The sequence below is a fragment of the Dipteris shenzhenensis genome, chromosome 17 (assembly GCF_047967505.1).
Source record: "Dipteris shenzhenensis isolate YYH24624 ecotype China chromosome 17, Dip_SZ_1.0, whole genome shotgun sequence".
Classification (NCBI taxonomy): domain Eukaryota; kingdom Viridiplantae; phylum Streptophyta; class Polypodiopsida; order Gleicheniales; family Dipteridaceae; genus Dipteris; species Dipteris shenzhenensis.
In genome coordinates, this window is record NC_141612.1 from 19,139,311 (window position 1) to 19,156,648 (window position 17,338).

Consider the following 17,338-nt stretch of genomic DNA (forward strand, 5'->3'; position numbering starts at 1 on the left):
TAGTTCAGTTTCAATCTCATGATAGTCACTCACAAAGTTGAAAACCATAAACTCCATCATGCATAGCAGGGACTAGCTACTATGACATCCCCACTGACGTCATCAGCGCCCAACAGTGGGTGTGGACCATAGTATAAAAATATGCTCTCACACATACAAATCCACACACCCACACATACTTGAGCATCCATTTATACAAAGTCTTTGTACTGAGTTTCTGTCGGCACTCCGAAGGTGAAGGGCAGACTCAGCCATGATGAAGGCTAGCACTAAAGGAGAAGGCTAATCAAAAGGTAGTCCAAAATCTCTTCATTCAAGCTACAACTGCTTGTGAAGTCTAAACATTTTCATTTTAGTCTCTCCCCAACGAGCATCTAAATCTAAATCTAGCTGATAGGGCAACGCACCATTTAAGATAGAAAGAATTATCACAATACCAGCAGGCCGTAACTTGGACAAAAACTTCACAAGGTGAAATTTGCATGTCCGCTAATACGGCAGAAGCATATACCTAGATGAATCCAGGAAACATTCCCAAACTCATCCTCTAAAAACACAACATAGTGCAGTTTCAATCTCATGATAGTCACTCACAAGGTTGAAAACCATAAACTCCATCATGCATAGCATGGACTAGCTACTATGACATCCCCACTGACGTCATCAGCGCCCAACAGTGGGTGTAGACCATACTATAAAAATATGCTCTCACATATACAAATCCACACACCCACACATACTTGAGCATCCATTTATACAAAGTCTTCCTACTAAGTTTCTGTCGGCACTCTGGAGGTGAAGGGCAGACTCAGCCATGATGAAGGCTAGCACTAAAGAAGAAGGCTAATCAAAAGGTAGTCCAAAATCTCTTCATTCAAGCTACAACTGCTTGTGAAGTCTAAACATTTTCATTTTAGTCTCTCCCCAATGAGGATCTAAATCTAACTCTAGCTGATAGGGCAACGCACCATTTAAGATAGAAAGAATTATCACAATACCAGCAGGCCACAACTTGGACGAAAACTTCACAAGGTGAAATTTACATGTCCGCTAATACGGCAGAAGCATATACCTAGATGAATCCAGGAAACATTCCCAAACTCATCCTCTAAAAACACAACATAGTGCAGTTTCAATCTCATGATAGTCACTCACAAGGTTGAAAACCATAAACTCCATCATGCATAGCAGGGACTAGCTACTATGACATCCCCACTGACGTCATCAGTGCCCAACAGTGGGTGTAGACCATAGTATAAAAATATGCTCTCACACATACAAATCCACACACCCACACATACTTGTGCATCCATTTATACAAAGTCTTCGTACTGAGTTTCTGTCGGCACTCTGGAGGTGAAGGGCAGACTCGGCCATGATGAAGGCTAGCACTAAAGGAGAAGGCTAATCAAAAGGTAGTCCAAAATCTCTTCATTCAAGCTACAACTGCTTGTGAAGTCTAAACATTTTCATTTTAGTCTCTCCCCAACGAGCATCTAAATCTAAATCTAGTTGGTAAAGTCATCTATGAATGTAACAAAATAGAGATAACCCCCAAAAGCAGGTGTCCTCATGGGACCGCAGACATCACTATGAATAAGCTGCAATTTTCTTGTAGCTTTCATTGCACCATCCTTCTTGAAGGGAAGCCTATGCATTTTGCCAAGAATGCAACCTTCACATGCATGAGGAGGAGGCGACTCCAAAGGAGGTAATGCATCAATCATATCATGCCTCTGAAGTGTCATTAAGCTGCCATAGCTCATGTGCCCATACCTGGCATGCCATAACTCCGCATTTTGCATCACAGCAAAGGGAGTGCTAACTGATAATGCAAGATGGGATCTTTTTTCATATAAATCAAGCTGAAAAAGACCCCGATACAAAGTGCCAGACAACCTCAAAGCATATTCATTTTCTTTGTCTCTGACTGCACACTTGTCATCATCAAAAACAACCTGAAATCCTCCTCTATTGAGTGAGGACACTGAAAGCAAATTCTTCTTTATACCTGGCACATAGAGTACATCTGAAATTCTGAAATCTGTGCCATCAATGGATGTGAGAATAATGTCTCCCACTCCACACACTGAATAAGAAGAATTATTTGCACAAGTTACCTTCTTCTTGGTGGGTGAAGAATGCAGAGTTACAAACAAAGAATTATTTGCACAAGTTACCTTCTTCTTGGTGGGTGAAGAATGCAGAGTTACAAACAGATTTTTCTTGGAAGTGATGTGCTTTGAAGCACCACTATCAAAATACCAAGTATGTAGTGTCTCATCAACACTGAAAGAGCATTCATCCTTTGAAGGATCGTAACTGCAAGTCAAAAAAGCATATGGGTCATCATCATTAGTGGCTGTAGTATCTGAACTACCCACTGAAAAATCTGAATTGGCATGTGGCTTATGCTGCCCTTTACTGAAGTCCTACCAACTCGTGAAAGAAGAGAGGATTGCTGCACCCCCTCAATGACAAAGTCAGCGAGGTGTGGAAACCGAGATAGGACTCAGGAAGAGAGTTCAGAGTGGTGGAGATCATCTCTGAATTCATCAATGTTCAGCAATTGTTCCCTGAGATCCTGAAGCTTCGTGAGGTGAGAATTCATGGAATCTCCCTCCTCCATATGTGTATGGGAAAGTTCTCGCTTCAGAAAGGAAACTCTGGCATCGTTTCTTGCTGCAAACATACTCTCCAGTATTACCCAAGCTGCCATAGATGTCTTGCATGACCGAATATGAGGTATAATGAACCTCTTGACAGAAAGAGAAATTACTGAAAGAGCTTGTGCATCTCTAGAGTCCCATCTTTTCTGCTCTGATGTGGGAGCTCCTGGAGCGGCTGCTCCAATCACCTGTGCTGTATTTGTACCTCTACCTCTGCCTCCAGCTGTAGGAGTGACAGGTATAGGCGTTGTATTTGGTCTTTCTTCATCTCCATTGACATAATCCCAAAGATTTCTGCCAACTAAGATATTGCGAACCATGAAACTCCACAAGGAGTAGTTGGTGGCATCCAACTTATCCTCCTGTGTGAGAACCCCGAACACCTTATTTGAGTTGTTCTGTGCCATTTTTGCCAGATAAACTCAGAAATACAGCAAACTGAACAAGTAAAATCCCTTCCTGAGATGTAAGATGCACAAGTAAAATCTGCAAAGAAAAATATGCCCACAGTGACAAATACTATCACAGCCTGTCAAAGGCTCAAAATGCACCACAATGCTCTCTGCTCAATGCCCAAAAATCTGCAAATAGAATCTGCAAAAGGTGGCAAAAGTCTGCAATCTGACTCGTACTGAGTCGAAAACTGTTTGAAGACTTCCAAAATGCCCTTTTACCCGCAAAATTGCAACCCAAATGCAAAAGCCCCAATTTCTTGTGAGAAATTTCATACAAAAGAGGGCAAATGGTCTGAAAGCCCCAAATGTTGCACAAATTGCACACTGCCTGCAAAAGCCCCAAATTTCACTGCAAAATTGCAGTGTGATTGCAAAAGCCCCAAATTTTGGACAACCTGCAATGCCCCAAATTCTTTGCAAGATCTAAGCCAAACAATGGCTATCTGCAGATAATGCCTACCAGAAAACAACTGCTCGAGTACCTGCAAGAATATAACCTGCACAAAAGTGCAGATGCCAACCAAAAGTACAAGGGCCTGCAAAATGTACGAAAATCCGTACATACGATTTGCAGGTGCCACACGTGCGGCGCAATTGTACTGTGAAGTACAGACTGTCAATCCGTCGTACGAAAACTGATGGAGTTGTACGGACCTGGCAATGGTACGAAATTGTACGATGGTACGGATTGTACGGCGCCTGTTACGGAAATATAGTCCGTACGACTGTATAGACAGCAACGTACAGACGAATACAGATTTCACGCCTACAGTACAGAAGTCAAGCTACTGTACGGGCAATGAGCTGTAGTACGAAAGTCTGTACGTTGTACGACGACTGTACGGCGCATGATAGTACGGCTGTAAGAACGGGATCTGCGAGCAGGGAGAGCTTGCGGGCAAGGAGCAGGGAGCAAGGCAGGGAACTAGGAGCAGGGTCTTGCTTCTAATACCAAATGTTAGAAAAGAGAGTGTGAGAGCAAGAGAGCTGAACGTAGTGCTTGCAATAGAAGAAGTAAGTAATACAAGAAGTGGGATAGGTTTTGTCTAAGTGACAAAACCTTATCCTTCACTAACCATAATTAGTAAACTAACTGTGGTTAGGAAAAAAAACCTCTAAATGAGGGAAAAGTGCCCCTAACCTACTTATTACATTACATTGGTCACTGCTAAATTATAATAATAATTCTAACACTATAGGCCATGGTATGTGCCTTGTAGGCATAAATAAAGACACTTATAGTATTAGTGTCTTTTAGGCCACATAGGACACTTAGTCCTGTGTGACACCTAGGACACTTAGTCCTAGGTCTAGGTACTTGTACCTTGTACTCCTTTGTTTTTATCTAATCCAAGATTTGACGTGACGGCTAACTCATCGCTTCTTTAGCTACCTGCACTCTCTCTCTCCTACTCGATCCTACAGTTTGCAATGTGAATAAAGCATAGTAGACTATAGAATACTTAAGATCCGAGAGCATATAATATGCAAAGTACAAAAAAGGGAGGCCATGCCTCGGGCCTGAAGGCCTCAATACAAAATAGGACTCCAGACTCTCGAGTCAATTACATGGTGTATAGAAAAAAAGAGAGTCAGCCCTAATGGTCTGAGGGTGGCATAGCGATGGAGGCCTCTCCCTCACCCTGCTGGGCCTCACCATCTTGGTCCTGGTCTTGGGCCTCATCATCCTCATGCTCAGGAGCATCCTCTGCTGCATCACTGTAGGAGTCCTCATCAAGTTTAAATCCAAGATATGGTTCAAGAGTGCACTCTGCTTTGAACTTGTTAAGCAAACGCAAGTTTGCAATAACAAATACAAGATCACTTGCCTTCTGAACCCCAAGCTTGTTCCTCTTTTTCAATGCAATGTTTCCAAAATTGCTCCACAACCGCTAAACGGGTGAAGAGCTAGCTCCCTGGCTGAGTATATGAATGGCCAAATGTGGAGCATTTGCCCCATAGTCCTCCCACCAACAAACAGAGGAAATCTTCAACCTGTCATTCTGTGCATCCTCCAAACCAAACAACCCTTTTCCTTGCCTATAATATGACAGCTCCTCCCACACTTTTCTCATATCATCTTGACTTCAGACAAGACGTCTCAATATCTTCTCCCATCCTTGCACTACCTCTTTATCTGTTTCTTGCCCCTTCCCTTGAAATTCCGGATCCAAAACAAAGGCTGCAGCCTCCAAAGGTGAATGCTATTCTGTCCACCGAGAGGTTTGCCAGGGTCCTCAACTCCTCCTTCCTCCAAGCATACAAAGCATCTATACTTTGAATGGTCTCAATCATTCTATCCATCCCTTCACACACCTTCCCAATACAAGGACCATCTCCATCAACAAGCCTCAACATCAAAAGAATTGGCTTTGTAACCTGAAGAAAAAGGCGAACATCATGCCAAAAGAGGTCATCCAAGACAATGGACTTAAGTCTCTAAGCCCTTGCAGAGTTCCGTTCACGCCATGCATCCCACTCAACGGAAACAACAAGCTCTCTCAATTGAGATTTCAGCTTTAAAAGCCCCTTCAACATGATGAAATTATAAGCAAAGCGTGTGTCAGAATACTTCAAGAGATTCTTTTGAGGGGATATCTTACGAAAAATAGCCAAAATATAGTGATGGCGAGTGATGAAAGATACAACCTCATTACCCATATCAATGGTAGAATCCACCCAATCCAACTTACCAATATCCTTCAAGAGATTATTCAGCCCATGTGCCATGCAAGGAGTGAAGGTAAGGTTCTCTTTTTCCAATCTTTTCTTGCAGTCATGGATATAATGACTTGGCTTCTTTAGTAATGACATCTTCCCTTCCGTGCTTTACGTACTTTATCCTTTGACTTGTGAGGAGTATTTTTAAACTGTGCACCATTTTAGGCTTTCGTTTATTCCTCTCATGGAATACAGGAAGACTTATTCTTCCTTGTCTACTCCTCACATAATAACAAACCCACTAGCTCCTCAAATTGCAGAGGATAAGCATTGCCTCTCAAAGACAATTTGAGACAATTGTGGAACCTTAGGTAGGACTACAGTAGTGATTGAAATGTCTTGGAAATCAAGTCTTTTTCTGAAATGATCTAGTCACATGGAAGAAAAATCTCACTATGAGCATTAGGACAATTTGCCGGGTACACGCCAAGCATAGGATGAAAGTCTCTTTCACTCTAGACTTAAAAACTTACTTTCTAACTCTATGAAAAAAAACAAATAGAATGGGTATGAAACCGGCGACCAACCTCCCAAGAAGGGATAAAACACTATTGCAATACATACCTCTGTAAGACTAGAATATATCCAATCATACAAATTTAGATTTTTTGTTGTTCTAAAGTCCAAAAATCTACACAAAAAATAAAAGAGAAGATGAAAGAGCAGAAAAAAGAGGTAACAAAAACTTTTTGAAAAACAAAAGGAAGACATACTTAGCAAGCAAAGCAACACTTATGTCGTCATCAATGCCAAAGCATAAGCAGGTATACTGGGCTTCTCAGGACTCACGGAGTCTCTTCGGCAAACCCCGTGCTTACTAAAATACGTCAAATAAACAAAAGAGAAAGAAAATAACAAATAAAGAAGAAGGGAAGAAGGTGACTAAGGAAAAAAAAACAAGCAAATCAAGAAACAAAATCTGCCAAAAAACAGGAATAAACACACTCTCTCTCTCTCTCTCTCTCTCTCTCTCTCTCTCTCTCTCTCTCTCGATCACCGAGCCACCCTTATCACCCACTCCCTTCACAATGCAGCCTGCCACATCTTTCCTTCCACTGCCCGGTCCACCCGCCCTCCACCTGCTGGCTCTACCCCTTGCAACAAATGGTATGATGACGAGTGCAAAGCATTACGCCGCACACTCCGACTCACAACCCAGCGAAACGCTAGGGCCAATCCACGTCTCACCAGGGATTATCGTCGACTAGTCCGTCGCAAGAAGCTAGCCTTCCTGCGCCAGAATGAGGATACGCTACTGAACATTCTGTTTAGTAGCAACTCCAAGGATTTTTGGAGGAAATCCCTAGAACGCCGATCCCCCTCCCCCCTCACGGACACTTCCCTCTGGCACACCTACGCACGCACACTCTATGATATCCCTGATCAGCCCCCCCCCCCGACCTCTCAACCACCCCCCGCCCCGTTTCTTGTATCCTCTTCACAACCCAGGGAGTCACCCACGCAGCACATAAGCTTCATAACGGTCGAGCTAAGGATCATGAGGGCCTATGCACAGAGTTTGTTGCCTACGGCATCAAAACTCTAGCCCCCATCCTGGCAACGCTGTTCAATGAAGCTGTCTGTCACGGGTTCCCCAGAGCCTGGACCCTGAACACTATCACACCCATCCACAAAGCAGGAGATCCCATGGATCCAGGGAATTACAGGACCATCATGGTTGGACATGTTATGTCCAAGATCTATGCATCAGTGTTAGATGGCGAGGTCAGTTCTCGCGCAGAGATACAGGGGCTCAGGGCATCCGGACAGGCCGGCTTCAGGATGGATCACTCGACTTACGATCACATTTTTACACTTAGAGGGATCATTGAGGAGGCCAGACACAGGAGACAGAGAGTATATTGTTGCTTTGTGGATTTCCGCAAGGCATTCGACACCGTTCCCCGCGCCCGACTCATCAGACGTCTGCAGGAGTTAGGCTACGAGTCGGCGATTATCTGGGCAGTAGTAGCTCTCTATGAGCGGGTGACGGGGCAGGTTGATTGCACCAGCTGGACCCCAGAGATCACGAGCACTATCGGAGTCAAACAAGGATGTCCCTTGTCATCGACTCTATTTGGCCTCTACATCGACGAGCTCGACACCACCATCAAGACACTCGGAGGTGCAGGCTGCTCTCTTGCGGGGACTGCCATCTAGATTCTCCTATACGCAGACGATGTAGTACTACTATCCTCTTCTGCTACTGGTCTTCAACGACACTTGGATGGACTTCAGGCCTTCTGTGATACACATGACTTGAAGGTCAACCTTGGGAAAACCAAGGTGATGATCTTCAACACTTCCAGACCCGCTATGCACCGAGAGCAGTTCCTCTTCGCCGGCGACCCTATTGAGATAGTTGACTCCTACACATACTTGGGCGTTGTCTTCTCAGGCCCGATCTTCACGATGCGCCCGGCCATGCAGGCCAGGATCAGCCGGGGATACGCCGCTCTTGCCAGGCTGGAGCGACAGTGCTACCACTCCCACTTCCAAGACCCGCGGACCAAGTCTCTCCTTTTTGATTCTTTGGTTCGCCCAGCAGGCATGTATGGTAGCCCTTGGTGGGGAGTTGACCTTTCAGACACAGAGTGGGCTTGAGTTGAGCGCCTGCAGATACTGATGTTTGCTCGGATGATCCGTAGCAAACCATCGGTCCCACACCAGATCATTCTAGCAGAGTTCGGCGCCTCACCCCTACAGCTTGATGCGGCTTTTCAGGCTATCACCTACCTCCACAAAGTCAGGGATTTTGGCTCCTCCGCTGACGGTCGCCTCTGCCTACCTTGGTTAGCCCTATCCTCCTCTATGGCCTTATCCATTGATGGGGACCAGCGATGCTGGTATAGTCGTCTTTCCAGTTGGTTCACCCGACTGGGCCTCAACTTAGACCGGTTGCCTCCTTTTCAGTACAGCCTCGATGCTCCACCATCTCCTCTCTCCCCCACTGACCAGGAGGTCAACCGGCTCATTCGGGCGGATCTGCTCCAGCTCCACACCTGGCGGACATGGTTTCTTCACTCCGAGCTTCCTGTGAAGCTCGACTTCTACCGCCGACACTGCCTCCAGATCTCACAGGAGGGCTTCATCACACCTCCGGGTTACACACAACTTCATCTACCACATGCGCTCCGGATCTCCCTCGGTCAGTTTAGGGTCTCGTCACACCGATTACGGATCGAGAGTGGACGCGCAGAGGGTATCCCACGAGAGGACCGCCTTTGCCCACTTTGCGACTTACAGGAGATCAAGTCGCAGGAGCATTTTGCTTTCAGATGTCCTATCTATTATGCCATTCGAGGCCGATACCACTGCCTCTTCCGCAACGGATTCGGCTCCCTCTCACACATGCTACAATTCCCGGATCAGCGGTGCCTTGCCGCTTTCTTACATGAGATGACCCGCCACCGAGATACTTCTCTCCGAGCACGGCAACACGAGCAGCACACACAGCGTGAGGATATCCGGCGGCCTATCACTAACTTCTTTCAGCCACAGGATACCTCTTCTCAGTCTAGCCGACGACGCGGACGTGAGCGAGAGCCAGAGTCACGACAGCTGCGTCAGCGGACAGATTCACACATCCAGGTCCATGACATCTCGTCTCTGCTCTCGGCCCGCCCCACTGGGGTTACAGTTGCCCTCATCCACAGGGCCACCCACCGCCCCCAACGACCGAGCTCGACTAGGCCGCGTGACGTCAGAGGCCAATCATCTATCGCAGGGTTTTTTCCGACTTCCCATTTGACGGCCCCTCTATGATTGGTCTCTGACGATCACCACTTGCACATGTATACTGTATCTCCCCCCTCTGCCCCACTTTTTTGTGCCCCCCCCTTCTTCTTCTTTGTATCACCTGGAGGTAGACACATATTTTTTGTATCAGGACTAGACACATAGTCCTTCATAACCTCTTTTTTTGTAGAAACGGTTGGTTGGCCAGTTTTGAGACCACCACCGTTATGCTCATTGTATCAGTTATCTTTAGTCTCATAGACCTTCACCGTCTCCCGAAGACTTTAATAAACTTTCTTTCTTTGTTTCTCTCTCTCTCTCTATGAGACCCGCAATGCACGCACGCTTGGGCAGAGGATACACTTCATTGGCCAGACTAGAGAGGCAGTGCTTCCGCTCGCACTTTCAGGAACCACGGACCAAGGGGCTGCTTTTTACTCCTTGGTCCGCCAAGCGGGGATGTATGGCAGCCCTTGCTAGGGGCCAGACTTGTCAGATACAAAGCGGGATCGTGTGGAGCGGCTACAAGTTCTCATGCTCTCACGGATGATTCGCGGTAAGCAATTTGTTCCTCACCAAATCATTCAGGCTGAGTTTGGGTCATCCCCATTACAGCTAGATGCTGCATTTCAAGTCATCGCGTATCTGTACCGAGTCAAGGAGTATGGGGATTACACGTCTGGGCGCAGCAGGCTACCATGGCTAGCATTGTCCTCCTCTATGGCACTTTCAGCAAGAGGTGACGAGAGATGCTTTGAGCAATTGGGGCTCCACATGGATAGACTCTCTCCCTTCCAGTACAGTATGGATGCTCCGTTTTCTCCCCTCCTGTCACACGAGGTCAACCACGTAATCCGTGATGAGGATCTCTTACAGCTACACACATTCCAGAGATGGTTGGGACCGAGCGAACTCTCAGTGAAGCTTAGCTTCTACAGAGATCACTGCTTACATATCACAGAGTAGGGTTTCATTGACCCACCAGGATACACGCAGATCCACTTACCCCCCTCACTGAGGATCTCTATTGGGCAATTCCGGGTCTCTTCACATAGACTTCGTATCAAGAGCGGCAACGCAAAGCGCCTACCCAAGGAGAGGCGCATGTGCAAACGAGCTGTGAGGGTGGAGCTACTAAATGAGCATCCACACCAATGTAGAACACAAAAAATGCAGAGTGGTAGTGCTAAGTACTAAGTACAGCGTGTACTAAGTACAGCATAGTCATATTGGTGGTCGACTACATATCAATCACATCATCATCATCATCACATCAGGGTGGATGAGGCAATGGAGGCTTGAAATTGGCGATAGAGTGTTGTTGCCCACTCACGGGTGTGGCCGTGTGTCGTCTCCTAGTCATAGCTGTGCGCCTAACAACGGCGACAGTAACTCCTGTTGGCCGAGCTCCGGCTCTAAACAGGGAGGGGATATCCCCAAGTGTAATTTGCGCGCCAACCCTTTGTCTGAGCTGTCGAATCATCACTGGCTCTAGGCCACGATCATGTGGAGGCCTCGTCTCATGGGGGTCCAAGTGATCTGGCTGAAAGAACTCCATGATAGAGCTCTAAGAGGGATTTGCCAGTCTGCTCCTATCTCCATGATCGAAGTATCCTCTTGCGGTGCCTGACTACCTCATGAATGAAGCCTGCCAAGCATCTCTGGTCTGGATAGGAGAGGAATCGGGACAAAACCCCAAAGCTATCTCTGAAGAGACTGTAGAAACGCCCTTGGATCTCATAGTAAACAGGACACCTGAAGATGAAGTGCTCCTCCGTCTCAACCTCTTGCATGTCACATAATGTGTACCAGGATATTCACAGTCTCATAGACCCATCGGTCTTCCGAAGACTTTAATAAACACTCTCTCTCTCTCTCTCTCTCTCTCTCTCTCTCTCTCAATTAAAACATAGAAAACTAAATGGACCTTACACTTACGTACCGCTTCCTACAAAGATGCAAAACTACAATCCTAACTTAGAAAGCACATGCATACTCAATCAAACTCTCTTTTGAAACTAAAAGAAAAACGAGCTATTCAGCTCCCCGCTTTTTGTTTTCAGCTTATGTTCAATCATTCTAAACATGCCTAAGGCCAATACACCATAGATAAAAGACTTCATATCTAGAAGAACAACCATTCGTTTTCGGATCTCATGGCTCATAGCCTATAGAGAGTGCTAGCAACTATGCTGGTGGTCTATATGCCCAACAAATACCCATCGCAGAAAGGGTGCAGAAAACTCCTACCGGCCATGTCTAGCAGAAGCGCCCCCACATCTCGACAATCGCTCTCGAGCCTGGAGTACCGCGCTCCAAAATGGCGCGCGATGTGAATATAATATCCTGCCAGATGGCTACTAGAGTAGCCGTCAAAGGGATCGTCTAGCCCCCCATCACCCTGCTGCATCTCGCCACCCATACATTCCAGGCAGTGACGCTAGAGACAGTCTCCCAAACCACATTTTTTCGGGAGAGCTGGTGGGCGTGGAGCTATGTTGTCACGATCTGTGACGTATTCCTTTCTCTTTCTAGACTTATGGATGGTTTAATGAATGGACACTTGTGGAAGGGTATGCCCTTTCGACGGGACACTTGCCCTTTCGACGGGACACTTCCTAATGAGGCATAACCCTTCACAAGAGACATTCTAATGAAGAGACATTCCTATTGTAATGTACCCTCTCATCAAGGGTTACACCCTTCACAAGGGGTACACACCTCTTCATGCACATACCCTTTGGAGTACACACCTTTTCATGTGTGACTCTTCACTCTCTATATAAGAGAGGCCCAATTGTATGGATGACACAATCACATCCACCCTACAGATATTCAAGCAATACAGTTATTCCTTGTTCTCTGCTATCTCAGTCTCTTTTCTGTTCCTTAGCACATTTCTAAATATAGTAAATCTAGGATTTCTTACAGTGGTATCAGAGCAAAATTCGCTCCTACTTGTAGGAAATGCCCCCCACCTTCTAGCGCTGATCTGATACATTTTTGCCGCTAGAAGGACATCCGTGCACATTGTGCATGGAAGAGATGGAGAGGATGAGCGTAAAATTTTTAAACGCCTACCCGGCCTAAAGTCATCCTGGCCTCTCCATCTCCCTCTCATCACAAGTTGATGTGAATGGACACGACCAAAATCGTGTCCTTTCAAGTGCTTGGGCTGTCCCAAAACCAAGGGACGCACCTTTTCCACCATGGGACACACCTTTTGGTGACGAGTCTCAACTCCTCACTCATGGGACATACCCCATCGTGGGCAAATGGACATACCTATTCATGCAGGGTCGCATCCCTTTTAACAATAGGGACATATCCCCTCATGAACAGGTGCACCTATTCCAAGGGTCACACCCCTTCGAATAGGCACACCTCCTAGGCCCCAAGTACCTACCTAGAGGGGTAAAAAGGGACAAAAATTAAACCCATCCCCTACCCCTAGGTTTACCCTAGCTACCCTAGGGTTAAACTAAACCCCCAAATTAATTTTTGGGCAATGAACCCATTGGGCAGCCCCCAACGAAAAGAGGCGAACCTCTTCATTGCACCGTACGGATCTCGAGCAAATCCCTGCGCAGCCAGCCGTACAGCCTGCGCAGCCAGCCGTACAGCCCTGCGCAGCCAGCCATACAGCCCTGCGCCATCATTTCCGTACCCCCCCTGTGCAGCCCGCCGTACAGCCAGCCGTACAGCCGTACAGCCATACAGCCTGCGCTGCCAGTCCCTGTTTCGCGATTCATGCTGCCAGCCTGTTTACTGCCAGCCCTTGCCTCGCCATTTTCGCTGACAACCCCTCGCTATTTGCAGCCCTAGCCTTGCCCATTGCGGCCCTGGTTACCTGCCATTTCCTGACAGCCTGCAGCCCTTCCCTTGTTTCGCCATCTTTGCCCTGCCAAATTAGCACCAGTTGCAACTATTCTCGCGATGAAGACAGCCCGTTGACAGCCCGGACCAGACAAGCCTCGAGCACTCCTCGCAAAACACTGCAACATGGACCTCCAGACAACGATTTGCAGCCTTCTTCTACGCAATCACTTGGCAGATTAAAGTATTGCCAGGTGGAGTCTTTCCAATCTGCTTTTTAAGGATTCTCTTTAACAATTACAGCAAATGAAAGAATCCACATTAAAGCATGGAAACCCCTGGTAATTCACCTGGCCTTTCAAGGATACCTCAGGCATCTGCTACTACACAATATCGTGTTCAAATTGCACAGCCAGCCCATTTTGGAGCCTTTGCATCTTGGGTCTTCTCTGTCACGTGCCCTCCGAGTGACTTGGATCACATCCTCTACCTTCTGCGTGAGGCACCTCAATTACATTATTTCCTCAGCACAGTACAGGTTGTGTTCCACAAGACACGAAGATATCCGGAACACGATATTCCTCAGGAGTTTGCTGTTCATTTTTGGAGAGAATTTTACCCTTCACCTTCGGCATCTCCAGGTTACTCTCCACCTCCTTCAGCTCCCAGATATCCTCCTCTACAGGTTGTACCTTCTCCAAGTCAGTATTTACATTCTGAAGGCACTCCCTCTCCTGGATATCCGCCTCTTCCGACAGCAGCTCCTTACCCTTTTTCAGATCCGTGGACTCTGCTACCTACCCCTGTCTTATCACGAGCAGTAACACCATTTTCAGAATCTCCAGTGTTACCTCCGACAGGACCTCCCTTACCAGATTTCCACGGGTGGTTCCATCCTGCCTTGCCTGCACCCTCCAATATGAGCAACCTCAGGGAGCAGCCCGAATCCTCTTTCAGGAATGGTACAAACTAGAGCGCAAGTTCGCGCTTTTCTCACAGGGATCTCCGACATGTCGCACCGCTCGCGTGAAGCCTCTCCAGAGATTAAAGAATCAAGTCCCAAAAAGACCCCTGAAGTCAACGTACAAGGAAAATCACTATTGCAACTTCAAATATCTCAGCTTCAGGACAGCATCTCCGACTTGGTTCAAAAAATTCAACAACTTCAAGATTCTCGAAGTCCAGCACATTTAGAGGATGACGTGACGCAACCCGACGACGATGCGGACTCTTTCCCACCAGATCTAGAAAACACTAAACTACGTGCCCTCTACCGATTACTTCAAGCTTCCAAAACTAAAAGACTTGACGTCAAACTTCCGGAAGCCTACACTCGTCAACGCAATCGCCGAACTGTTGACCAATGGCTCGCTAAAATGCGCATGTATTTTGACACTATTGACCTCACGGAAGGCAAAAACATCGCCTTGGCAGCCTCCCTCCTGAAGGATACAGCATTTCTATGGTGGCAAAGACGCTTAAAGGACGGAAAAAGTGTGTTAACATGGGAACGTTTTGAACACGTGCTCCGTAAGCAGTTTGTACCTACCAATGCGGACTTCCAAGCACGTTCAAAACTTCGACAGTTGGAGCAAACGGGTTCCCTGACTTCCTATATCTCTCAGTTCACCACATTGGTGCTGGAGATTGATGGTTTAACTGAGGATGATCGCCTTCATGCTTTCATCTCAGGCCTAAATCCCTCGTTACGCATTGATGTTCTTAAAGCAAATATCACCACCACAGATGGCGCTATTGCTTACGCAGAGCGCATTACAGATTTCCTAAATACAGGGAAGCAGAGTGCTAATCGCACACAGAACTCTACTATGGTCAAAGGTGCTCGCCCTCAAGATAACACCAGGTTTCGAAAAAACTTTGGTAATCAAGGTCAGCGACAGTCTCAAGATCCCCAGAAGCCTCAGAAATCATTTGCTGGATTCCAACAGAAGCACTCCCCCAAGGATCAGTTTCTTCTTCTTCACAAAGTCATTACCGACATCCCCAACATAAAGGTGCGGCCACTGACAAGAAGAACAACTCCAGCTCAAAAGGACTTTGTACCATCTGTACAGGCGACCATAGATGGTTCGATTGTCCCAAGCGACCAAAGCAAAATTCCAATATGGAACCTAGCACTTCCCAAAAAGAAGATGCTACTTCAGCACAAGACAAGAAAGGCAAAGCTGTTCGAATGGCAAATACCATCCACCTGAGCCTTGCCAGCAACCCCGAACCTTCCCTGGCCACTCAAGTACTTTGTGTTCAAGGATCGATTCGTGGAACAACGGTCACCATCCTCATCGACAGTGGCTGTTCTCATAATTTCCTAGCCAGTTCTGTGGTCGATAAACTTCGGTTTACCACCAGTCCTAGCCTCATGGACTATCAGATTGAACTCGCAAATGGAACAACTTTCTTGTGCAACACCAGGATCAAAAACTTGTCTTTTCGCATCCAACATTATACGGACAAGTTGAACTTCGACATAATGCCTCTTTCTCGGTACGATGTCATACTTGGACAACAGTGGCTATACGATTATGATCCATCAATCAGCTTTCGCAGCCATACTATCCATTTTGTCCACCCGGGAAAACTTATTGAGCTAACTGGTTCTAGGGACTCCCCTTCAACCCCAGTTGCCTCTGCCCTACAAGTAAAGAAGTGGGTTCGTAAACGCCAAGCAAAGACTTCACTTCTGTTGGTTACGGCAGTAGAGGAGACACCAACCAAGGATCCTCCTGAATACCTTAACCAACCTTTTTTCCAGCCTTACCTGGATCTTTTTCCACAGGAATTGCCAAAGCAGTTACCACCTCAACGACCAGTGGATCACCCAATCGAACTTATTCCCGGCAGTAATCCACCGTCGAAGCCTCCTTATCGGGTTTCTTACACTCAAAATGAAGAAATCCAAAGACAGGTCACCGAGCTACTCGACAAAGGTCACATTCGGCCCAGCCGCAGCCCTTTCAGATCTCCTGTACTACTTGTGGAAAAAAAGACAAGTCTATGCGCCTTTGCATCGACTACCAAGCCCTCAACAAGCTCACCATCAAAAACAAGTATCCATTGCCTCGCATCGATGACCTCTTCGATCAACTTCTACACGCAACACAATTCTCAAAGATTGATCTTCGTTCAGGTTATCATCAAATACGCATACGAGAAGGCGATGAGTACAAGACAGCTTTTCGAACAAAGTATGGACACTATGAATGTTTGGTCATGCCTTTTGGATTAAACAATGCCCCGGCCACATTCATGACATTAATGAACGACATCTTCAGGCCTTTCCTCGATAAGTTTGTCATCGTTTACCTCGATGACATCCTCGTTTTCAGCACATCCCTACATGAGCACAAACAACATCTTCACCAAGTTTTTGAAGTTCTCCGTGCAAATTCTCTCTACATCAACATTGAGAAGAGTGAGTTCTTCAAGACCCAACTTGAATATTTGGGACATGTTATTTCAGCTCAAGGTATCTCTGTGGATCCCAAGAAGGTCGAGGTAATCCGAAATTGGCCTACTCCTAAGAATGTTCATGATGTCCGCTCTTTTCTCGGATTGGCAAACTTCTACCATACAAAGGTCTATCAGTTTTCCGAAATCGCAGCTCCTATGTCCGAATTATTGAAAAGCACAGCAATTTTTCAGTGGCTTCCCGAAACAGAGTATAGTTTCCAACAACTCGAGCAAGCACTCACTACTACACCAGTTATGGCTATTGCTGACCCAAACCTTCCATTTGAGGTCATGACCGACGCTTCCGACATCGCTACAGGAGCACTCTTGATGCAAGAAGGCAGAGTTATTGCTTTTGACAGCCATAAACATTCTGATATCCAAACCCGATATCCGGTCTATGATAAGGAGTTTCTTGCTGTTGTACATGCTTATCGCTCTTGGAAACATTATCTCATGGGTGCCGAC

The 17,338-nt window shown here is 46.5% G+C and overlaps 1 protein-coding gene and 1 pseudogene across 1 annotated transcript in view; both read right to left on the bottom strand.

The window, feature by feature from the left end:
- The window catches only part of LOC147891807 (Flavin containing amine oxidoreductase family), a 48,724-nt gene that overhangs the window by 12,001 nt on the left and 19,385 nt on the right, over positions 1-17,338 (bottom strand). The gene's annotated exons all lie outside the window — the stretch shown is intronic.
- On the bottom strand, positions 4,723-5,854 carry LOC147891808 (uncharacterized; annotated as a pseudogene).